This window comes from Prosopis cineraria, unplaced genomic scaffold, assembly GCF_029017545.1.
Source record: "Prosopis cineraria cultivar Desert tree isolate PC_DT_omini unplaced genomic scaffold, ASM2901754v1 PC6, whole genome shotgun sequence".
Lineage (NCBI taxonomy): Eukaryota > Viridiplantae > Streptophyta > Magnoliopsida > Fabales > Fabaceae > Prosopis > Prosopis cineraria.
In genome coordinates this window covers 16,496,277-16,519,060 of record NW_026555337.1, presented here as the reverse complement: position 1 = coordinate 16,519,060, position 22,784 = coordinate 16,496,277, and the positions used below count along the sequence as shown (strand labels likewise).

Below are 22,784 nucleotides of genomic sequence, written 5' to 3'. Positions count from 1 at the left end.
ATTTAAAAATAAGTAATTATTTTATTGGAAGTGAGATTTGGTCTTTTGAATGGAGGGAGTATGTGCAAAAAATAACATAATATTTTGAAATATAATAAATTACCTAAAATTTTAATTTATGTAAAATAAAAAAAATATGATATTTTAAGTACAAAAAATAAATTATTTTTTATTTATATTTTTTATTTATTTTTATCTTTCAAGTATTAAAATAAATCTAGTTGATCACAAACAAGCATGACATAGTAAAATGCCCATGTGAATAATATTTAGATGCTTGCTTTTAATTAAATCATGACAAGTAGATCCTTCATATATTATTTATTATATAACAAACTCTTATTATTAATATTATTAACACATCGAAATCAACTTGTTTTGATTTGATTAAACATTTTTTAGTCCTTCAAGTCTCTCTTTATTATCGATTTAGTTCTTCAAATTTAATTTTAATCACTTTAATCCCTTACATTTATTTCAATTATCGATTTGGCCTTTATTGTTTAAAAGAAAAACATAATTTTAAATTCCTACACTTTACTCAAATTTTATTATAGATTCTTACACTTTTTTAGTATTCTACATCCTTATACTTTTGCTATTCAGTGTTTTAAATCTTTATAACACCACTCATAAAAGAACCTAGAGCATCAAAAAATAAAAATGTAAAAATATAAAATATCAAAAAAAAATGCAACAACCTATAATAAAAACTCAAGTAAACTGTATGAACTGAAAATTGTGTTTTCTTTTGTTTAAAACAAAGGTTACATTATTGAAATTTACTGATTTGAATAGCTTAATATTGATGGCAACTATATAAATTAATGAAAAAAATATAATTATTTAAGTTTAAAAAAAAAGAAGAAAACTATAAAAGTTTAAAAAAAAAACATGGTGTAAGAGATTACAAAAAAGAAAAAAAGAAAAAAATAAAATAATTTGAAGGTCAATTTGTTTTGATTTAACTACATAAAAATGCCAAGTTAGCAATATACTCTACATACTAAATTATTTTGAGAGTCAATTTATGTTTTAAAATTTAAAGGACTCACATGATTATTAAAAAAAAAAACATAAGGAAACAAATTAATAAAAATTAAACTTAAGAAACTAAATTGATAATTGAGGTAAACTTAAAGGACTAAAAACTTTATTATCCCATAAAAATATATTAAATATATAAGATTAAGTATTTAAATCTTATCATAATATTTAATACAGTTGCTATTTTTATACAAATTAATTGTGTATTTTAGTTTCAGCCCGTGTCTCGACATCTACAAATTTCGAATTAGATAGTGACCTAGCTATATATCAACCAGCAAAGAAGGAAAACTCTAAATAAATTACATGAAATAAAAAATGTTCTCTGTCAAATTAAAATAACACTAATTAAACATATAACATGCATTTTACTTTTTGGAATTTTATTTCCCACCCAACAATCTTTTCTTTTCAAATAATTAATTTAAAATAAAAATATATATATAAACACTAACCTCGAGCTATTCCTTCCTTATTATAGATATATGATTTTGCAAAGAAAATGAATAAAGCCAATCCCATCACACTGAGTACAGCAAGTAACCAGTAAAAGTAATCAAGATGTGCCTGGTTGAGATTATCATCAAACCAGCTACGTTGTTCATCTTTACCACTTACTTCCTCTGTTACATAAACTAGAATGCTGCTCAGCAAGCTCCCCACACCAAGAATACTCGAGTAAAGAGCTAGACCCATACTACGCAATTTTTTTGGAACCTGATCATATAAGAATTCTTGGAAACCAATAATGGTGAAAACGTCAGCAACTCCAAATAAGAAGTATTGAGGAATCAACCACCATACGCTCATTGGAATAGTTGCATTAGGATCATCAACTAGACCATAGTCTATTGCTGCTTGTAGTCTTCTCATCTCAACAAGAGCTACAATTACAACTGTAATTATGGATAAAAATATTGGGAGAATGACAGTTAAGGACCCCCTAAAGATATTAATTTTAATTAGGGATCCTGAAAAATAGAAATCCCAAATAAGGACCGTGGTTTTTAATTGGGATAAAAAAACATTGAATTGTCGAAAATGCCCCTGAACTCAAAACAAAGGTACCCGCATGAGAGAGCCCTATTCCTGCTCTGTTTCGGTGTTTTCCTTGGTTGCTCCTTCTCATCATCTTCCTTTATTTCAGCTCGGTCGGCTGCTTAATCGCTAATTGAGTTCTCTGTATAAGCTCCAGGGGTGCGCAGTCGTTGGTGAGAGGTCCTCTATTGTTGCTCCCATTTTCAGTCCGGTGTGCGTGCTCTGTGGTCGGTGCCTCCTCTTCTCTTCTTCCAGGTTCGGTGCCTCTCTCTCTCCTTCCATCCCTCGGTCTGTTCTTCGATGGGGGCGAGACTGATTTTGTGTTTGTTGTTGATTGTGCATTTTTTTTCAAGTGTCATTCCAGTAAGCTATTTGCAAAAGAGAAGAAACTACAGTAATATTAATTTGTGATCCTAACATGGTTCCATAGTTGTTTATATTTATGTGATATTCGAACCTGATTTTTGCTCTATTCTATGATTTTGCCATGAATTTGAGAAGAAAGAGTGAGAAGCCTTTTATTCGTCTGATATTTTTATGTTGTAAAATGAATTTATTTTGTTCTGTTCTTTTGCTAGCCGAGCACATATACTGGCAATGAACTAGAAACTTGTAACATTTGGTTATGTGTCTTTCAACAAGGAATGAAAATCGACCTAAAGCTGGCTCTTTTAAAACATAGGGCCGTTACAAAAGGGAGAAAGGCACTGCTTAACAAGGACTTTGGACTCTTCCTTGATTCCTTCCATGTGTTGCATCAAAACTTAGGTTCTACATTGGCATGTTTGGTCTTTGGTCTCTAGATTTGGAAAAGCTTTCCTTTTCATAATATACTATCTGAGCTTAGAAAGGAAGTAGCCAAATATAAAGCATGGGAGAAGAAGGATGAGCACAAAAAAACTGTTAGAGAATGCTTATTTCTTCTTGTGGTATGTAGGTAAATTAAGATATAATTTATTATAAGTTAATTATTTTGCAAAATTCTGTGGGTTATATGATATAGATGTAAATATACAGATTTTCTACTTTCAAATGTTTCCATTGAAGCCAATTGAGGTGTCATCACAAGAAGATACTCTGGAACATTGGACAGAGGAGAGAGTGACAGCACGAGTTCAACTTGAGAAGGCAAGTGATCATGACATTTTGTATCACCCTTCTCGAGGACATGACAGCTTCTCAGTAGAGCTTCCAGAAATGACTTCATTTTATGATCCGGTAAGGGCAAAATGATGGTTGTTAATTAGTAAAGTTATTTTTTATATAATTTTAAACATATGACATTTTATATGGTGCAGGACATAAAAGAGGTATACATAGATATTGTGACCTTTACACATGGAATTGCACAAAGACTCCTTAAGCTCCAAGGTAAAAGAAGAGGAGAGGAAGTTGTTCAAAAGCATGATGGTGAAGAGGAAGAGGAGGAAGAGTTGAAACATGATGACAAAGAAGAGGAAGGAGAAGAGATAGGAGATGAAAATGAAGAGGAGGGAGAATTTAGAGAAGATGAGAAGGAGGAAGAGGAAAGACAAGTAGAAGAAGATGAAAATAAAGAGGAAAGGGGACCCAGAGAAGATGAAAAAGAAGAAGAGGAAGGACAAGCAGAAGGAGATAAAAATAAAAAGGAGGGAGAATCGAGTGCACAAGAAGAAGAGGTAGAAAAGCTAATTAGAAAAAAAGATTCTAAGGGTGAAATAACACTAAGAAGGTCACAATGAGAAATAGTCGGCACTATTCGTTCACCCTTTTTGGATGATAGAGGGAAGGCAAAAAGAGGACATGAAGAAAGAGGACAATGTACAGAGAAAGAAGTTTACCAATACTGTACAAAGTCTATTCCACCCAATGAGGGACATGAGTATGATATTCAATCTTACTAGTTGATATGTTCATAATTGATTGGTTGATATAATTTTGTTTTTTGTAATAGGAAAATTATGGAGATTGAGCAGTATATCTGACAAGATATGAAGCAAGTGTCTAGGTCCTAGAGAATGGATCAATAGTTCGATGAGCAAGTATGCTAGTTAAAATAAATCAAGTTATAGTAAAATTTTAATGTAACTATAATTTTGTTATGTAGGTTGTTACATTAATTAGAAGACTTTTGGTCAATGAACAAAAGGAAAAGGATCAAGTTGTGTGGCAACACATTTTTGATCCAGATTTTGCGGTTTGTCTTACGGTTTAATTCCTTTGTTTTATTAAGTGCTTACAAGTTACAAGTGTTACATTTTTCATTTCAGGGAACCATAATCCACCAACAAAAAAGATAGGACTTGGATAGCCATTTGACAGTCTTTATGCCAACTAACATTGGGTATAACATAGGAGATTGCGATTTTATTTTTTTCCTTATATTGTTTGCATTACACTGGTTTTGCTATGTTGTGGGGCCAAAAACAGCCACAATGTATGTGCTGGACTCGATGCTACCATCTAGTAAAGAATCAAAGAAGAAAAAGAAGAATACAAAGAAAGAGAAGGAAGTGCTGTTACCGAAAGAGAAGGAAAAAATGGCATATTTTATGGTATGCCTTTTCCCATATAATGATATATAAAATTTTATTGGTGAAAGCTTATCATTCACTTTGTTATTATTCTGAGAAAAGCAGGTTTGTAAAAATATTAATAAAACTGAAACCTGAACTTGTTGATGACAATTATGACCTAGAATTGAAAGTGATGCCTATGGAACAGCAACCGATGACATGGGTAAAAAAGCTAAAATTGTGTACATGTAGTTAAGTGTATATTTCCCAACTACGTGCTGACAGATTTTATATTTTTTGTAGATCTGATTGTGGAATGTATGTCATCTTTTGCCTTAGACAGTGGACTAATATTACACGAGAGAAATGGGGCGGCCGTACTATGCCTCCTCTAACAATGGTAGGAACAAATGTTAAAGTTAAGATATAATCCCTATGTGTGACAATTTTCTGTCTTGTGAGTTGACTTTATCTGATTATGTAGGAACAATTGAGTGAAATGAAGAGTAAGGTATTATATTGGCCGGTGACTCATCCACACAATAGAGTGGGCTCTCAAGTCATGACGTCTATTTCGAATTCTAGGCATGCAGGATTTAAAAGATTGAAATCATAGTGTAGACATTTTTGTGATATGTAAATTAAACCTTTATGTAATTAAAATTTTATGGCTTCTTGTATATGATACAGCAATTAATTCAAAGAAAATTTTGACTACATATTCAAGAAATTTGACAAACCATTCTTGATTTTCATTGACTCATGTTACTTTCAAAACTGATGTTTGATTTTTTCACAACATATGTTATAGAATTTTCAAGTGAGGTTGGTGGAACACAAATTGTGCCTAGTGGCTTATCCTTACACAATGAATTTTCAATTCAGTTAGGCTCTTCCAAAACATACGTTCAGCTTTTTCTCAAGTTAGGTTAGGACATTCGCTAGAGACTCTGCTAGAACCCAACTTGGGCCACATTAGTTTTTATTAAATAATAAATTTTCAAGTCACATTAGGAACTTTAACAACATAAGTTAGTTATTTTTCCAACTTATGTTACCAAATTCTCATGTGAGGTTGCTAGAATAGAACTCGTGCCAAATGGCTTATCCTTACGCAATCAATTCCCAAGTCACATTAGGCTCTTTCAAAACATGCGTTCACCTTTTTCCCAAGTTAGGTTAGTCCATTCCCAAGTGACTTTGTTGGAACCCAACTTGTGGCAATACTTATCCTTTAACAATGAATTCCCAAGTCAACTTAGGCACGTTCACAACATACGTTAGTTATGTTTCTAAGGTAGGTTAGGGAATTCGCAATTGAGGTTTTTGGAACCCAATTTGTGGCAAGACTTACCCTTAAAAAAAGAGTTCTGAAGTCATGTTAGGACATTTCACATTACATGTTAGCTACTTTTCTAACTCAAGTTACGAAATTCTTAGGTAAGGTTACCGGATCTTGATTTTTGATAGGTATCTTCTGATAAACAATGACACTCAAGTAGGATTATTAATTTCACAACATATGGTAGGAATTTTTCTTGATTCAGATATGAAATTGCCAATCAACGTTATTAGTTTCCATTATCTGACAAGTCTCTTAAATGTCTGAAATACTATAGAAAATTTTAATCCCAAGTGAGGTTCTATGTTGTTAGTAGTTACATTAGCAATATCCCTATACTACGTTGGTGAATTCAGCAATCTTATACCATGACAGCATTTTCACTCGCATAAATTAAGACTTGAAATTTTCATCAGCATTATATTACACTTATTTCAATACATGTATATCATATTTCCATCCTTTTTTACACAAAAAATATCTCACCTACCTAAATAGTACCTATACAATCTACTTACCAAAAAATAACATAGACTGCAATCCCATTTACATAACCTATCACCTCCATAAGAACAAAAAACATATGGGGGGGCTGTTTGTACAAAAGGTCATTCAACAGCAAAATGCACAAAATAAGTAAAAATCATATGCATTTCAATTTTAAACTAACTAATATGCATATGGTTTTCACCCCATTTCAATCCCTATATTGGATTAGGATTCCTACATCTATTCTTGGTATATCCAACTTGATTACATCTTGAGCAATGATAAACTTTTTTATTCTGAAACTGTGACTCTCTTCGCTTGGTAGGTGGTCGCCCTAGGGGACGTGTAGTCAATGGTGGTTCCAAAAAGGTATTATTTTCATAATCTTCATAATATAGCTCCGTTAACTGAGGCATGTCAATAGTTTCCACCGAAATTATTATGGAGTTGTAAATGTTTTCTTGTGCACGAATAGTGTAGCATTCTTCAACATATGAATAAACATTACCTTGAGCTAATTTTATTGCTACACATGCATGTGCACAAGGAATTCCTACCATTTACCATTCTTGACAAGAGCATTCTCGCAATGTTAGATTCACTCTCAAGTCATTGTTTCCGACCTTCACTAGTATCATATTCATACTATAATGTTCAGCCACTATAACTTCAGCTCTCAATACATTCTCCCTCAATTTCGCTTCAACACATGGTCCAACTCCGTTTGACCAATTCGCCATTTCTATCTTGCTATTGTATAGCTTTCTTACTAATTTCGCTCGGTGCTCATTTATCAACGCACATATATAATGTTTTCTCTCTTTCACTAACCAAGTATTGAAAGATTCAGCATGGTTTGTTGTTATATTGTCCCATCTTTTGTATGGAAATCTTGCTAATACCCAACAATCTATATCCTCATTTGTTTCTAACCATCTTGCCAACTGTGGGGAGAAAACCATCAAATGACCCATAGCAATATGAAATTTTGTTTCCAACCTTACATATGCAATATTATCCAACAACTTAAGTGTATCTTCCTTTGTCATCCCATCAATCCTTCGCATGCCTCTATTAATTTTTGTAAATTCGGAGCTCTAATTTTCTTTGACATGACGATAATAAAAAGCATGTTAATTGCCATCAAATATTGCACGCATTGCACCAACAATAGCATTATGCCTGTTTGATACTATGGTCAATTGGACTTGGTGTGTGATCTCTCTCACATTTTCAAGAAACCAAGCCCAATTATCATATGTTTCTCCACCCACTATTGCATAAGCCAAAGGAAATAAGTCATTATTTGCATCAATTGCAGAAGCTGCTAGCAAAGTCCCCTTATATGGACCACTCAAATGACTTCCATCAATAAAAAACTTAAACGAGCACCTTAGAGAAACCCTTTGATGCAGCATTCATTTGCAATAAAAAGTCTATCAAATCTGTAATTTGTCGAGGCAACCCACTTTGCAACTGTGTCTGGATTCGTCTCCTTCAATTTCTCACAAAGTCATGGGATCAACACATATGACTGTTGTGGAAGTCCATGTATTTCCTCCAATGCTTTATCTTTCCCCTCAAAGCTTGCCGATATGTGAGATTTAACCCATACTCTTTGTAGAGATCTTGTCTAATCTCATTTGAAGTTTTTTCCACATTTCCCCTCACAGCATCAATGATGATTGATGATGTCAATATTGAGTTAGCTTTTTGCTTTAATAGGAGGTTGTCTTGAGCAGAATGCATATGTTCATTGTGGAATTTTTTCACACACAATATAGAGGTTGTCTTCCCAAGAGCATAAGCTGATATCTTCCATTTACAACTATCAATATTACATTTAACAATTATCTTCTTAGGGCTGTTTCTCACAAATATATAACCAAACCTATGAGGAAGGCTGTATTTATATAGTGCTTTTCTGAATACAATTGTATCATCAAATGTCTTGCCAACACTCATAAATAAATCCTTCCATTTTACCAAATTAACCTCAAGCAATGGTGCAAGAGCATTTTGTGTTGAACATGGCAAAAAAAGTGATATACTTTCAAGCTCTTGCCTACAGGGAGATCCTGGCAGTGACCATGTTAACAAATTCTCCATCCTACATTCACAATTACTCCAGGTCAATATAAATGGTCATTAAACTAATTAAACACATAAATAACTAAGAACAACAACTTACTCCATCGAATTATCCATTGCTCCATTTATTTCATTATCATTTGTCTCAATATACACATGTGCTGACTCATCATTATACTTTATCAAATGTTGTACTCCATCATTGTCTAACAGATCTATGTATGTGTTTTCACTAAACTTCACTGTAAATTTCAAGTTAGCTGCACCACTTTCAACTCCTGTCACTGATGACACCATCCTCAATAGCTCTTCATGATTTATAACTTCTCTAATCAATTTAGAAATTAATCTCCCACCTTCATAGGTCATATTCCTTTGTAAATCTTTTACAAAATGTCCATCAACATGAAGATAACAAAATACTTCTTTTGCTGAAGTACTTGTCATATGAGAAATAAACCTGGAACAACTACAAGCAACATACAAATTTAGTACTTTACAACTGCCCATTCCATAATCCCAACCTTGACTATATAAATTCAGCATCCATGTTACGTTTTTCAACATTTATGCACTCTTCAACACAGATCAAAAAAATTCAGCATCTATGTTACATTTTCCTTGTTTTTCACTCCTCAACTTTCTCAACTGCGTCGTTCTCGTAAATCATTTCTTGCGCATGTCTCTATATATAGTCTATTAATCATTAAAAAGACTACTTTTTTTCTAGGTATAAAATAAAGAGAAATGGTGCAATACAGCATTTGCAAAGATTAAAATATTCTTTCTGTGCATGCATGACAGAGGACATGTGTAAAAGAAGAAAACAGAGCAATGGAAGAAGAAGATGCAGATTTCTCTTGCGTGCATGGCAGAGGACGAAATGTAAAAGAAGCAATGCATATAATTACTTATTAGAAGACGATTATGCTCCACTAGTTTTCTCCTAACATTTTCAGCGCACGAGAGCACACCCTATCAGTATTTTTCCCACCGAAAAATAAGAAAACAGAGCACATGAGATGAGCTTCTTTTCTGTTGCCTTTCAATGTTTAGTGAGGGGGTAGTTTGGTAAACTCAAGTTTGTTTTTTATCCCAATTAAGGACCACGGTCCTTATTTAGGATTTCTACTTTTTAGGATCTCTAATTGAAATTAATGTCCTTAAGGGGTCCTTAACTGTCATTCTCCCAAAAATATTCCAATTCCAATCCTTTGTAGCATTGTGATTCTTGAGGATTTCTTAGTGATAAGTCTCGCTACCGGTACCAATATTCGGTCATAGATGGAAGCAAAAACAACAATGCCTAAGGGGATGAGGGTCTGAAGGGAAACAGGAGGAATATCAAAGCCAGCAAAAATGGTTCTATTCATAGTAATTCCTTGCTTGGTTAAGAAAGTAGGAAGTTGAGCGAAGACAATACCAAATACCAGGCTTGAAGCCCAAATAGGAGCAAGCCTCAGTACAGCCCTTGCTTCTTCCACCTCACGGAGACTACAAGCCTCCTCTTCTTTTGAGCCATTTGGTACAAACAGTGCTTTGTTGAGGAAGCTGCCATTGTGGAAAACAAAAAATTACTTAGTCAAAGAAGTTATTTTCTTACCAATCCAAAGAGGCTAGATCAAAGAATATTTTTTCTACTGAGATTGAGGGAAAATTATATGGAATAATTCTCCAAAGCTTGTAATTTACTAGAACAAAGGTATAAAATAATATGATCCACTTTACAGGCATCATGGAGTGCTGTAGATGATAACTAGTTCATTGAGAATTGTAACAAATTCACAGTGACTTTATTGAAAAAGATCAAGGCATGCGTGCAAGAAACAACTTTCCGGACTTTTTTTTTTTTTAATGTCAAGGGGATAGGATCCTGCAACAACAACAACAACAATCATTATTCTTATTATCATTATTTGTTTTGGTAAATGATAGGGTAGTTCCTTAAAGGATCCATCATCTTTACTCATCGAAGGAAGCTACAATAATGAAGAGGGTCCTACTGCAAGATGGTTACATGATGGCAGTATTATTTGCCAGGCATCTTTAAAAACCTCAGTCAAGCTAATAATTAATGGAATAAACAATAAAATGATGAGGATCAATTTAAATGAACTTTATTCACAAACTAGTTCGAGTAGTTTGATATATATTTTTTTTTTCCTCAAGAAATTTTAACTTGCCTCTACTGCAGAAGACTGAACAACCTAACATGACATTATAAACAAAAGAGATAGAACTTTGTGAAATTTACAATCATTACCGCTACTTTCAGACTACCAGTAAATTCAAACTGATCGATTTTCAGAACAAACAATAATTAGCTGTTTCTCTTACTTGAATTGTTTGGAAGTTTGATGATGTGCGATATTTCTAGCATCCTCCTTGAAAGCAATGTTTGACAGGGTGATTCTCCGATTTCTTACAGCAGCAACGAATAAACGGCCAATTCTAACAAATGGGCTCTTCTCATGCCCTTCAACTTCAATGTGAAGCCTGTAAGTCGCAGTTCCAAGCAGGAAAATCAACAATGCCACAATCATTACAAGAAAAGGGATTCCAAATCCAACAACCCAGCCTATGTTGTTCTCTATATAATTCAATATCAATACAGATACCAAGATACCTGCACACATTGTAAAATACCACCAATTAAAAAATGAGCTTCGCTCTTTGCATTCTTTGGGAAGTTGTTCATCAAAGTGATCGGCTCCAAAAGGTCGAAGACAAGGCTAATGTCCACCTTATCCAAGGGCCACCAGGTAAAGTGCCGAAAGAACAATATGACTTGCAACTTAGCAGCACATGATGCAAATTTAGAGGCATCTTCACATTCAGAATTAAGAAGAGAAGGAAGCATAGCTGACAGTGTCAACAAGCGTAGTCCCTACAACTCAAGTAAAGCCAAAGTAAGCACTGGCAACAAAATGAGGCATGAGTTCTAAACCTCCTATCATGCTCTTCTATGAAATTTCAAAACATATTTTATCTTGAAAATCCAATTAATTTTAGTTCTCTATGTTACAACTAACTTTATTCTTCACTAATAACCTGAGTTAAAGAAATTCACGCTCCTCTTGCATGCATGAAAAACATATGGCTATAAGAAATTATTATGTTTTAAAACTGCCCTTAATCATGGATGCTTACATGAACGAAAGCTTCAACACAGCAATATACAGCATGGCTATACCCCCACAGGGCCCCCCCCAAAAAAAAAAAAAAAAAGATTTCGTTCTTAATGGCTTCACCATCGTTCTTCATTTTAAAACAAACAAAGTGGGTTGGGTGTCAAGATATTATAAATCCAAGGGATGACAAACTTTCCTTATACTAAACCAACTTAAAATGACACGAAAGCAACATTCGCTTCTGAATTATGAGCTAGCCACTGCTAAAAGAATACCATTTTTTCGATTGGCAAATAAAGAAAGATTAATCCTACTTCAAGACTGAGGTCGAATTTCCACCGTCAATGTGGGAAGAGTGCAAGTCCATATGTCAAATTTAAAGAATACATTAAGATCCATATCGACCTTCGCTTTATAAACAAAAATAAAACAATAAACTCCCCAAAAGTTAGCAACAGGGCAACCTTTTAACTTCCTACGTTACTAGTACTTTTACATCATCCAAAATCGCTCATACTAATAAAACATTATGTACACAGAATATGCAGAAATGACTATTCCTCGTTTAATAAAGGCAAGAATGGAACTTCACTTCTTGAGCGCACGACTGAATAGTTTTTGGGAGAATTATATTGAAGTCTCACTTAAAAAAATTAATTACTACAAAGTTCATTGACAATTGAACCAATACAGTTTAGTTCAGTTGTCAATGAACCTTATGGTAATTAATTTTTCTGTGTAGGACCTAATTATAATTCTCCTATAGTTTTTCAACATAGAAAGAACGCAAAACCATAGAAAGGTTAAAGACTGAAAGGCATCAAATTAATGTATATACGTTAATTTCACCCCAAAAAAAATGCATATACGTAAAAAAAAATAATTTTAACTATAAGAGGGCACATTAATTTGCTTGATTCATTTATGCTCTGTTTGGTTGGAAAGAAAACATGAGAGGAAAATAGGAGAGAAAATGAACTTTTTCTTGTTTGAATGAAGAAGAAAAAATGAGAAGGAAAAAAAAAAGAGAAAAATAGAGTGTGAAACCATTATATTTTTCTTTCAACTTTTCGTCTTAAAATTGAAGAAATTTTAGAAGTCAAATATTTTTTTCACCAACTACCTCCCTTTTTCATTTATTTCATGCTCTTATCTACGGAAAATTACTTAATTATATTAATTTAATTTTAATTAAATAATTTAGTTTATAATTTTTAACTTCTATGGTGATGAATTACATTAATTTAAACAACAAAAACCGCCAGACGGTAACTGCTCTCACCAAGATATAAACAAGGGAAGCAACGATAATGGTGCGGTAGCGTCCAAGATAAGAATCAGCCACAAATGCTCCCAATAGAGGTAGCAACGACGCCGTTCCCTTCCAGATATTAACATTTCCTGCGGCGGTGGCCGTGCTCTGCCGGAGCGGACCCGTTAAGAAGGTGATGAGGTTCGACTCTATTCCGTAGAATGCCATTTCTCTCCCACTTCCCACCTTCGAATCCAAAAATTAAAATAGTCAATAATAAATAAATAATAAATTATACGAGTTAAAATATAGATTCAGTGGAAGAGTACTTACGGTGAACCAAGCCGATCTCCAGTAGCCTGACTTGGATCTAATGACTGGTTGGCCTCTATATAGTCAACGGCACCATGAACTGTATCGAGATGTAGCGAACGAGTTTCAATTTCATAATCCATTGCAACTTCGTCGAATGGAATAACGGTAATTTTCGTTTTTCCAGATTACGATGAAAGCAAGGTTCCCGCCATTAGAGCTCCCATTTCACAAAACGTTGAAACTGAGTGGAGGGAACGAGCCCTTCCTGCTGGAAAGAGTCCAAGCCAGCCTTGCAGGAAGGGGTACTTTTTCAGTTTTGGTACTACTCAAGGAAGAATCGCAACAGAAATTCGCAGGTTCAATAAATTTTGATAATACGAGGCTTTTATTGCAATTTTTTTAAAAGCGTAACAATAATTTTGCTTTTGTATGATTTAAAAATTCAAAACTTACACAAAACTTTTATTGATGAATTCTCAACATGATATTCATGAATTTTTAACACAATGTTCATGCATGTTCAGTTTATTTGTAGAATAAAATATACATTACACAGAGCATATACAACACCATATTTATGGATACACAACACAATGTTTATGCATTCTTAACATAATGTTCATATGTGTCCAGTTGATCAATAAATTTAAAAAAATGTATAAGTCATGCAGATAATGTAAAACACAATGTTTATGGATAAACAACACGATATTCGTGCATTCTTAACTAAATGTCCATTCATATCAATTTGATTAGTAGGTTAAATAAAATATACAAGTTACACAAATAATATACAACACAAAGTCTATCATACACAATACGATGTTCATGAATTTTTAACACAATATGCATACGTGTCCACTTGATTTGTAGATTAATTAAAATATACAAGCCACACAAAGCATGTAAAACATAATGTTTATAGGTGTACAACACAATGTTCATGAATTTTTAATATATTGTTTATGAATTTTTAACACAATGTCTATACATATTCAGTTGACTAATAGGTTTAATAAAATGTATAAATTATGTAGATAATGTATAACATAATGTTTATATGTTCTGAACTGAATGTATATGCGTGTCAAGTTGATCATTCTACCACTTTTAGTTAGTTTCTTTCATTTTGATTAAGGGCAAAATTACACTTTCGCTTTCAAAAAAATTACAACAAGAGCTCTTGAGCCTACAGTGCATTATCATAATTTATTAAGTCTAAAGTGTAATTTTTTTAAGGCTATAAGTGCGATTCTCCATAATATTTATAAGAAGGAGTGGAGATTAATTTTGGTGATAGTATTGGTTACTTTTTACATTTATCTTTACTATTTTATTTTTCTTAAATGTTTAAAAAATTATTAAAAATATTTATGTATGTTTGTTAAAGTATGTTTGATTCAAGGAAGGAGAAATGTTTTATATTACTTTGTTTGGTTTTGTTAGAGGAGAAAGGTAGAGAGAGTTTTTAATGATACTAAATAAGGCTGGTACCTAAAATATGGTTGAATTAGGTGACACTTAATTTTTTTTATAGAATTATAAAGAGAGAAACACAAATACAAGTAGTTAAAAGGTTTGACATAAAAAATTTATCTTGATTTAGCCCAAATCTTAGCCTACATCTAGTCATCAAAATCACCCTTAAGATTTTCAACTATAATTATAAGTTTAAGTGGGTGCTTGCAATTTCAGTATCACTCACAAGACTTGACTAGTCTTATATCAATAATCCAACTTTGCTACAACCAGCAAGTTATTACAATTAATATTACTGCTTATCTAACAAATGGATATAATTTACAAGTAATATTGATAAATTAATAAGTGAAGTAAGAAAATTTACAATTGATGATTTTGCATAACAATGTTCGCGTAATCAATATTTTTAATGTTTTGCTTAAACAGTGATATGCTTGGGATTATTTGTTCTAGAGGACTTCACTTATACTATTATATTTGCTTCTCATGGTATTTGTCACATCCTAAAAATTAAACGTGACCGGCATGGGATATATACACAAACATACATCCCTTCAGCCTTGATTAAGAAAATTTTACTCTAATATTTTAATTTAATTAAAAATAGGAGGGAAAGTTGTTATAATATTTTTTATATAAATAAAAGATTCTTAAACTTTTTGAAAAAATTTCTAAAAAAACCTTAACTGTAAACAGGACTTACCAAAATCTTTACAACACCAAAGTACAATCCAAATAAAAAATGTGAAGCTTTGCTTCTCCACAATAGACAAATAAATGACATCAAAATCCTATTTATAGTTAATGTGAAGCACCTACTCATGATTTTTAAAGTATAGTACATAATTAAATATTTACATCAAAAGGAAGGTAGCCTCAAAAGGTTTCCTCATCAATTTAACAATGAGCCCCTCAGAGATCAACAAGAGGTAGCTCATCAATTATGCTATCTAAGACCAAAAATATTTTCAGTGAATAACGTCCCAACAATAAACAATTGAACATGAATAAAAAGAAAGTTTGAAACAATTTTATAAGTTGGAGATAACAATTCTGATAAAAATTTAACAAACTTTAGAATAAAATGGTTCTATATAACTTTAAATAGAATTTTGAATCATTAAAGTATTAGATCAAATATTAGTGCCACATGGTTTCAAGAAAGCAAATGAACAAAATAAATAATTCTACATAAATTACTAAATAAAAAACCAATGAGATGTAAAATCATCAAATTATCAAATTATTCATCATAGGGACTTATCAGAACAATTAACAAATGTAGACATACAGTCCATGAGGATAAATAACTAAACGCGGCTCATGCCATGAAGACAAACGTGGACACACAGTCTACGAGGGTAAGTAACCAAACGCAGTCGAAGCCACGAAATAAACGTGGACACACAGTCTACGAGGGTAACTAATCATACGCGGCCGAAGTCACAAAACAAACGTGAGTATGATGCTCATAAATAACCATCCCTCCTTTTCATGTGCGTTGGCCATCGCATGGGACTAACACCTCCTATAAGCACTCTGCAAGCTAGGTGAACCATGACGCTTTAAGAGCTAATGAAACTGCCATTAGCAACTAGTGTTTTGTATAAATTCCCATTTTAAATCTACTTTTAAATATGCGAGAAAATCATTACTTGCAAAGTATAATTTCTTTTCTCAGTATCAAACTCGCATGAAACATGTGAAATATCAATTTTTCTAAATATGAAAATTCATAATTAATATTTCATAAACTGTTAACTAATTTTCATAGTTAGTTTTATCAAATAACAGACTACTAAAATTTGTAAAAGTATTTTTATCAATTCAAAAAGTATTAAGTTATGACTCCAAGAAGTAAAACAATTTAATTAAATAAAGGAGCTAATGCAAGAGAAATAAATAATATTTATACATTGTTAAATCAATATTTTTATAAAGAAAATTTTTTAATTTATAAATTAATTGAGATGTTATCCACTTACCTGATAAACTCTCAAGATAATAGCTTATTCCTTATAGACCTCTCAATTATCTTTAAACTCCTCTATTACCTAAACAAGAATAACAAATGAATTTATTTAGCAGTAATTATACCACACAAATCTACATCAATCATTCAACAACCTACTCTCTTACCTAAGCCTTGACAAAATTTGATTTGTCCCGAAATCACCAATCATATTTAAAATATACATTCTTATTTTTCCATCAAACCTACCATAAGCTCAAATATTTCTAAGCTTTAGCATATAAAATGATTAACTGTCATATTATCATGTAATCTATGGTATCTTCATTGTGCTTGTTACCTCAATAGATTAAAAAGTCATATCTTGTGCAAATATTTCCAAGCACCCACACATAAATTTACCATGCTTTCCAATGAATCAATTTCTCATTAAAAATAAATTTAAGCTTAAAGAAAACCAAACCTCAATCTTGTCAATCCTTTCAATACTTTACATACCCACTTCTTTATCTAATCACACAGCTCTCAAGGATTCATCTAATAACACACTAGCTCTATAATTGATAAGATCTCTTGCAATATTCAATTAAACTCACAAATAATTAACATCTAAACCATATATGTTTCATGAAAGTTATTGGAATTTCATAAAGTGCATAAACAAACAAGACCTTTCCCTAACAAACATTTCACCGAACATTTTATGGCCATTAGTATTATAATTTTAATATCTATATTTGAATTAACCTAGCTTCTCAAGTTTCATTCTTTCAACAAAATCAATATAAATTTAAATAAAATTCAAAGCCATACTATTTCATCTTACTCAATAAATTAAAAAGTTTAAGCTTGCTCAAACCCTTCCTTTCTTATTTAGTCACACACAGCAATAGGGTGAGGGAAGAATCACAATTGCCCCCATTTCAGCACACATAACAAAATAACGAAGAGATCATAGTCCTCACCTTTAAGCAACACAATGAAACAGAGGGAAAATTTCAGAGCCCTTCCTCAAGTTAGATCAGCCAGCAATATATATGAGAAAAATATTGATGACATGAAGCACTAAAGGAAGAAGCTGGGTGTTCGATAAGGCTCCTACAGCAATGAACGTCAGCGATGAAATGCAAGGGAGTAGAAGATTTTGATGCACCCCTGCAGCTGTTCGAAGGGAAGAGAAGGAGTGATAGAATAGAGGAAATGGAAGAAGCTGCGAGCTTAAGAAGGAGGAGAGAAAAAGAGTGTCTGCGTACTCCCACAGCCATACTAGAACAGCAACGCACCTAAATCTTTTTGTTGCTTGAAAAGAATAGAGAACCCTACTAGCCGAATAAGGAAGGAGAAAGCTCAACAGTGACGGTCGAAGCCTTTACATGCACCAATGTCTACTATGGGAAATGCAGAGGAGGAAGACAAAGAAGACGGAGGAGTGAATCGACAGGGGAAGGCTTGAGCTAAACAACATCAAGGAAGCAGAAAATGAGTAACGACAGCTAACTCGCGGTAGAGTTGAGGCCCTCACTGGTGATGCTGTGATGATGGAGAAGGGTGAAGGAAATGACGGAGGGTGGCGAGATGATCAGAGCTCTCTCACTCTTGGTGGTTTTGGAGAAATTGAAGAAGTAATGAGGAAAAATGACACGTGTGAGCTCTACATTTCCTGATGCAACCAGAGGGACAACATGGTAAATTTAATCATAAGTTACAACAACAACAAAAATTAAAATTCCAATTTTGCTTCCAAGAGGGTTTAAACACACGATTAGTTGAAGGAGAGCCAAGAAGAATACTATAAGACCTACCAACACACCTTGTTAAATTTTTTTTTTCAACAAATAATAAAAATACAATAAATTTTATCTTAATGTCATTTTATCTTTATAATTATTTTTTAAGTTATTACAATATTAAATAGAATCAGTATCTTACCCTCTATTTGGTTGGAGGGGGAAGGTGAGGGGAAGCTTTCCCTCCCCTCCAAAACCTCCCCAACCCAAAAAAAAAAAAAATTGGAAAAATTCCTCCCCCTCCCTCTCATCTTCCCTCCCCTCCCATCCATCCCCCTCCTCTGCGTTAAAATTTTTCCTCTCGCCAAACATACTTAAAAAAGTAACTTTAGATCATTATGGTTTGTCAGGAATCAAAGGATTCTAGATTGATTGCTCTATGAATCATCATCGATTATGTCACTCAATGTAATAACCTTGATAAATAAAATAAAAATAAATATATAATAATTTGTTTCAAATATATTTTTATTAATATTTGGGATAGTTATGACCAGCAAAGATGTTGGTGCAGTGAAAGCTATGCAAATAATCAACCATTTAAGTCTCAAGTTTGAATCTTGATGAAACCAAAGGGAGTTTTATTTTTCCTTTTTTTATGAAATTATTAAATTGCCTTTTTTTCAAATGTAAAATATATTTTCCTCTTCTCCTTCGATTTTTCCAGAACCGTGTGATAGAGAGAAGCTCCGATTTTTTGCCACTTCTTTGTCCTCCCACTGCAGTTCGTCTCTTCCCTCCCGTTTTCAGTGGTCGCCGATGAAAGTGAGGACTTGTCGCTACTGTACAATGACAGGTTCTCCTTCGTGCTTCCCATCTTTGTCTTTCTTTCTTGTTTGCTGCTTTGTCTTTGTCGTTCACGTTTGCGTTGCTGATGGGAGGAAGAAATTAGGTGGCTAGAGCTGGACGTACTGGTCACGAGCTTGATCTGGTGCTGATTCTGTCCTCTTCCTCTCTCTCGAGTAGTGCTTGTAATATCTTCTTCTCCTCTCCTTGTTCTATTGGCAGCCTTTTGCTCTTTCTCTCCTCCGCTATTATTGGTGATTGAGGTGAGAATTCTTGACCTTTCCTTCTTGTTGATTCTGAGAGGGAGGGAGGGAGAGAGAGAGTGTGTGTGTGTGAGTTCGTGACTGAAGCTGCAAAAATTGCTGCTGTCCGTGCTGTATAGGGAGGAGAAAAATTCAAATTTGAGTTGAAAATTTATCTTCAAACTTGATAATTATATATATATATATATATATATGGGTGATAATTTTTTTAATTAAATTAATTTTGTTTGGGTTAGTTGATGGTAAAGAATTTATGAGGGTGAAATTGAAATAGAATAACTTAAATATAAAACTTGAATATTGATACCAATAAAATATTTATTAAAATGCTTGTTGGAAGAAATTGAACTCATTTTTTTTTAATATTTTTGAATTTTCATTGATTCTTGTGGAAAGTATAGTTAGCTTAGATGTTATTAATTTATAAATTTAATTTAAAAATTGCAAAAGGAATTTTGACTATGAAATAAATAATATGTGATTATTTGAATTTTTGGGAGATAGCATTGAATACGACAAAGCTCATAAAAGTTTAAAGTTTAATGCCTAAAAGTGTTTGATAAAATGATTAAGAGGGAGCTTTATATAAGGGTATGATAAATATTATGATTATATTATTGATTAAATAAACCATTTTTAAAAGACAATTATTTTTTTTTCATGGAAGTTGGGAGGTATGATTAGTTCAATTATTGATGCAAGAAAACTTTTGGAAAGGGATCTAAAGAGGGGTAAAAAAAAGAGCTTAGTTTTATGGTCTAAATATTGAGCATAACATGAGTGTTTGATAAATTTTTGAAAAAGAGAGATTTTGGGTTTGAAGTAGCAAAATGTATAATAGATATATTGTCATTGATTAAAAAATCTAGGAAGGCATTTGCGCTTGGCAATGAAAGTTAAAGTAAAAATTTGAGGTGTTTGAAAGAAATAATTGAGTTGGTAATTTAAGAACCAATTGTTATATATGTATATTTCATCTTTGAAGTATTTTTGGAATATTTGATGCAATGTTGAGAAAGATAAAAAAAAGTGAATATTTTTTTTCTTTTATTTCTCTAAGTTGTTTTATATTAAAGACCTTGGATGGTAAAGCCTAATTGAGGAAGTGACAATAATATTATTTGAATATTAGGAATTTAAGGACAAATCATTGTCACTAAAAGGCTAGTTCAGAAGTATTTTATACACTTGAAAATTTTACAAGCAAGTAGATAACGTTTTAAGTTAAATTATTAATAGGAAATTTCTTTTAAGGAAATTATCATTTCAAATTTATTATATTATATATTGTTGGTAAATTATATTAATCATTGAATGTTTCTTTATTTGAATTTTTAGTAAAATAAATTATTTTGTTTTGCTAAATTATGTTATATTGAATCGATTAAGAATTTAATTTTAAATGAATTTTTATCTGATAAATTATGCATAGAATACATAATAAAAATTTATGAAATGTTAATTATTGATTAGAAGTGGAAGAGCTAAGAGCTAAGATGTTTTTTGATATAAAATTTTAATTATGTAATTTTATTTTGTAAATTATTTTTAGGTGCTTCGCATAGCCTGTGGCTATATTCTTTATGTTGTTATATATTTTTATTTGCTTGCTGGAAGAAGTTTAGCTTCTGATTAATATGATATTTGTTTGAAACATTGTATTGTAAAAAATTTTAAGAGGAGGTTCTATTTACAAGAGAGGTTTTGTCGAAATTTTTACATAAATATTAAAGCTTTTGATATGATGATTATTAGCAAGAGTTTCAAATTTTCAATATAAATTTAAATACATTTTAAAAATAAATAAAAAATCTTGATTTGAAGCTTAGAGATGTGTGATAAAACTCATACCTTGTGCCAGTCACCCTCTATTTTTAGGGTGTGGCACTCGGGTAGAAATTTCTCTCCTTTTTAATTTGTTATTAGGAAATGATCTCTTTTTTTCACATCACAATATACTGATTTTATGTTTAGTGGATAGGAATTTTGGGTTCGAAATGAAGAGCTTGCTCAGATGGATGAGGAGAGATTTGGGAATGCAAGGTACCTTCTCTTAAAGCTTGCTTGGACCAACAATTGTGGAGATGGTGAGTGGATTTTTTCTCTCTCAAATGCGAATGATCTTTTTTACGTTAATTACTGGTTAGTTGTTGACCAATGTAAACTCAAAGCTGTGGGATTTACTGCTCAAGCAATCATCTGAGTTATGTGTTGAGTGTTCTAGGCTGTTCGCTTATTATGATCTGGTAAATTTCTGGTTAATTCAATATGCTTAATGCATGTCTACGATTTGTTCTTCCTTCCTTCACTTCTTGTTGGAATATTGTTGCTTTGTCATCGCATTAAAAGCCCATTTCCTTTCTTCCTCTGCTCTAACAATGAATATTTTGCATGCTCAAATATCTTTTGAGCCTAATTGTTTCTTTTAACTTTCCAAAACCTCATTATTGTTCCAAAGACTTCTTGTGATCTTTCCAACAATGATATGTTGTCCAAACTGTGAAATAACAGTTTTTCTTCATCGGGGGCTATCTTTAAATTAACATTATTTGAGTACATGCCTAATATCTGCAGGAAATAGCAGATGAGCTGTGCGATGAATTCCAGAACCCCTTATTCCTCGTCTAAGTAAAGAGATGCAGTGTGAACCACCAATGCTAGAGAGGTGATTGATTTGTCTCCTGGGAAATCTCATTTAATTTATGTTACTGATTTTTTATGTGTGAACACATTATATTAGAATATGATAAGGGAATGCTTGACAAAGTATGTGATTGGAAATTTTATAGTATGATAAAATAACAAGTTGGCTTACTTATTTGAAGTGGAATAATAAGAGAGTGCTTGATGAATGAAATATCTTAAGGTTGTCTGTCAAGTAATAGTTTGTAAATGACAACTTGAACAGGGCATTAACAAGTGAGATTTAATATGACGTTGAGGAATTCTGATGAGACTCAAAAGTGAAGTTATAGAAATTAACAACTATGGGAAGACATAATAACAAGTAACTACACAAAATTAACGTGCACTTTTACTTGTTGCAAACTTGTTAACAAGTGGACTTGGGTTATTGACAAGATATTAGAGTAAGTGCAGTGATGATTTCACATTCAAGTGATAGTTTAATTGTGACAAGTTGAAAATTGTTTAGTTGGTTAAATCAAAGTTCTTTTATGAAACTAGCAAGTAACGTTAGCGCATATTTTTTTTTTTTGTTGACCAATAATGTTAGGGTATTAATAAGCGAATGCTTGATGAATGAAGACTATCAAGATTGTTTGTCAAGTTATA

General features: G+C 32.3%; 1 pseudogene; it reads right to left on the bottom strand.

Annotated features, from left to right (window-relative positions):
* Positions 1-1,493: 1,493 nt before the first annotated feature.
* On the bottom strand, positions 1,494-13,513 carry LOC129312894 (protein NRT1/ PTR FAMILY 5.10-like; annotated as a pseudogene).
* Between the last annotated feature and the right edge of the window lie 9,271 nt (positions 13,514-22,784).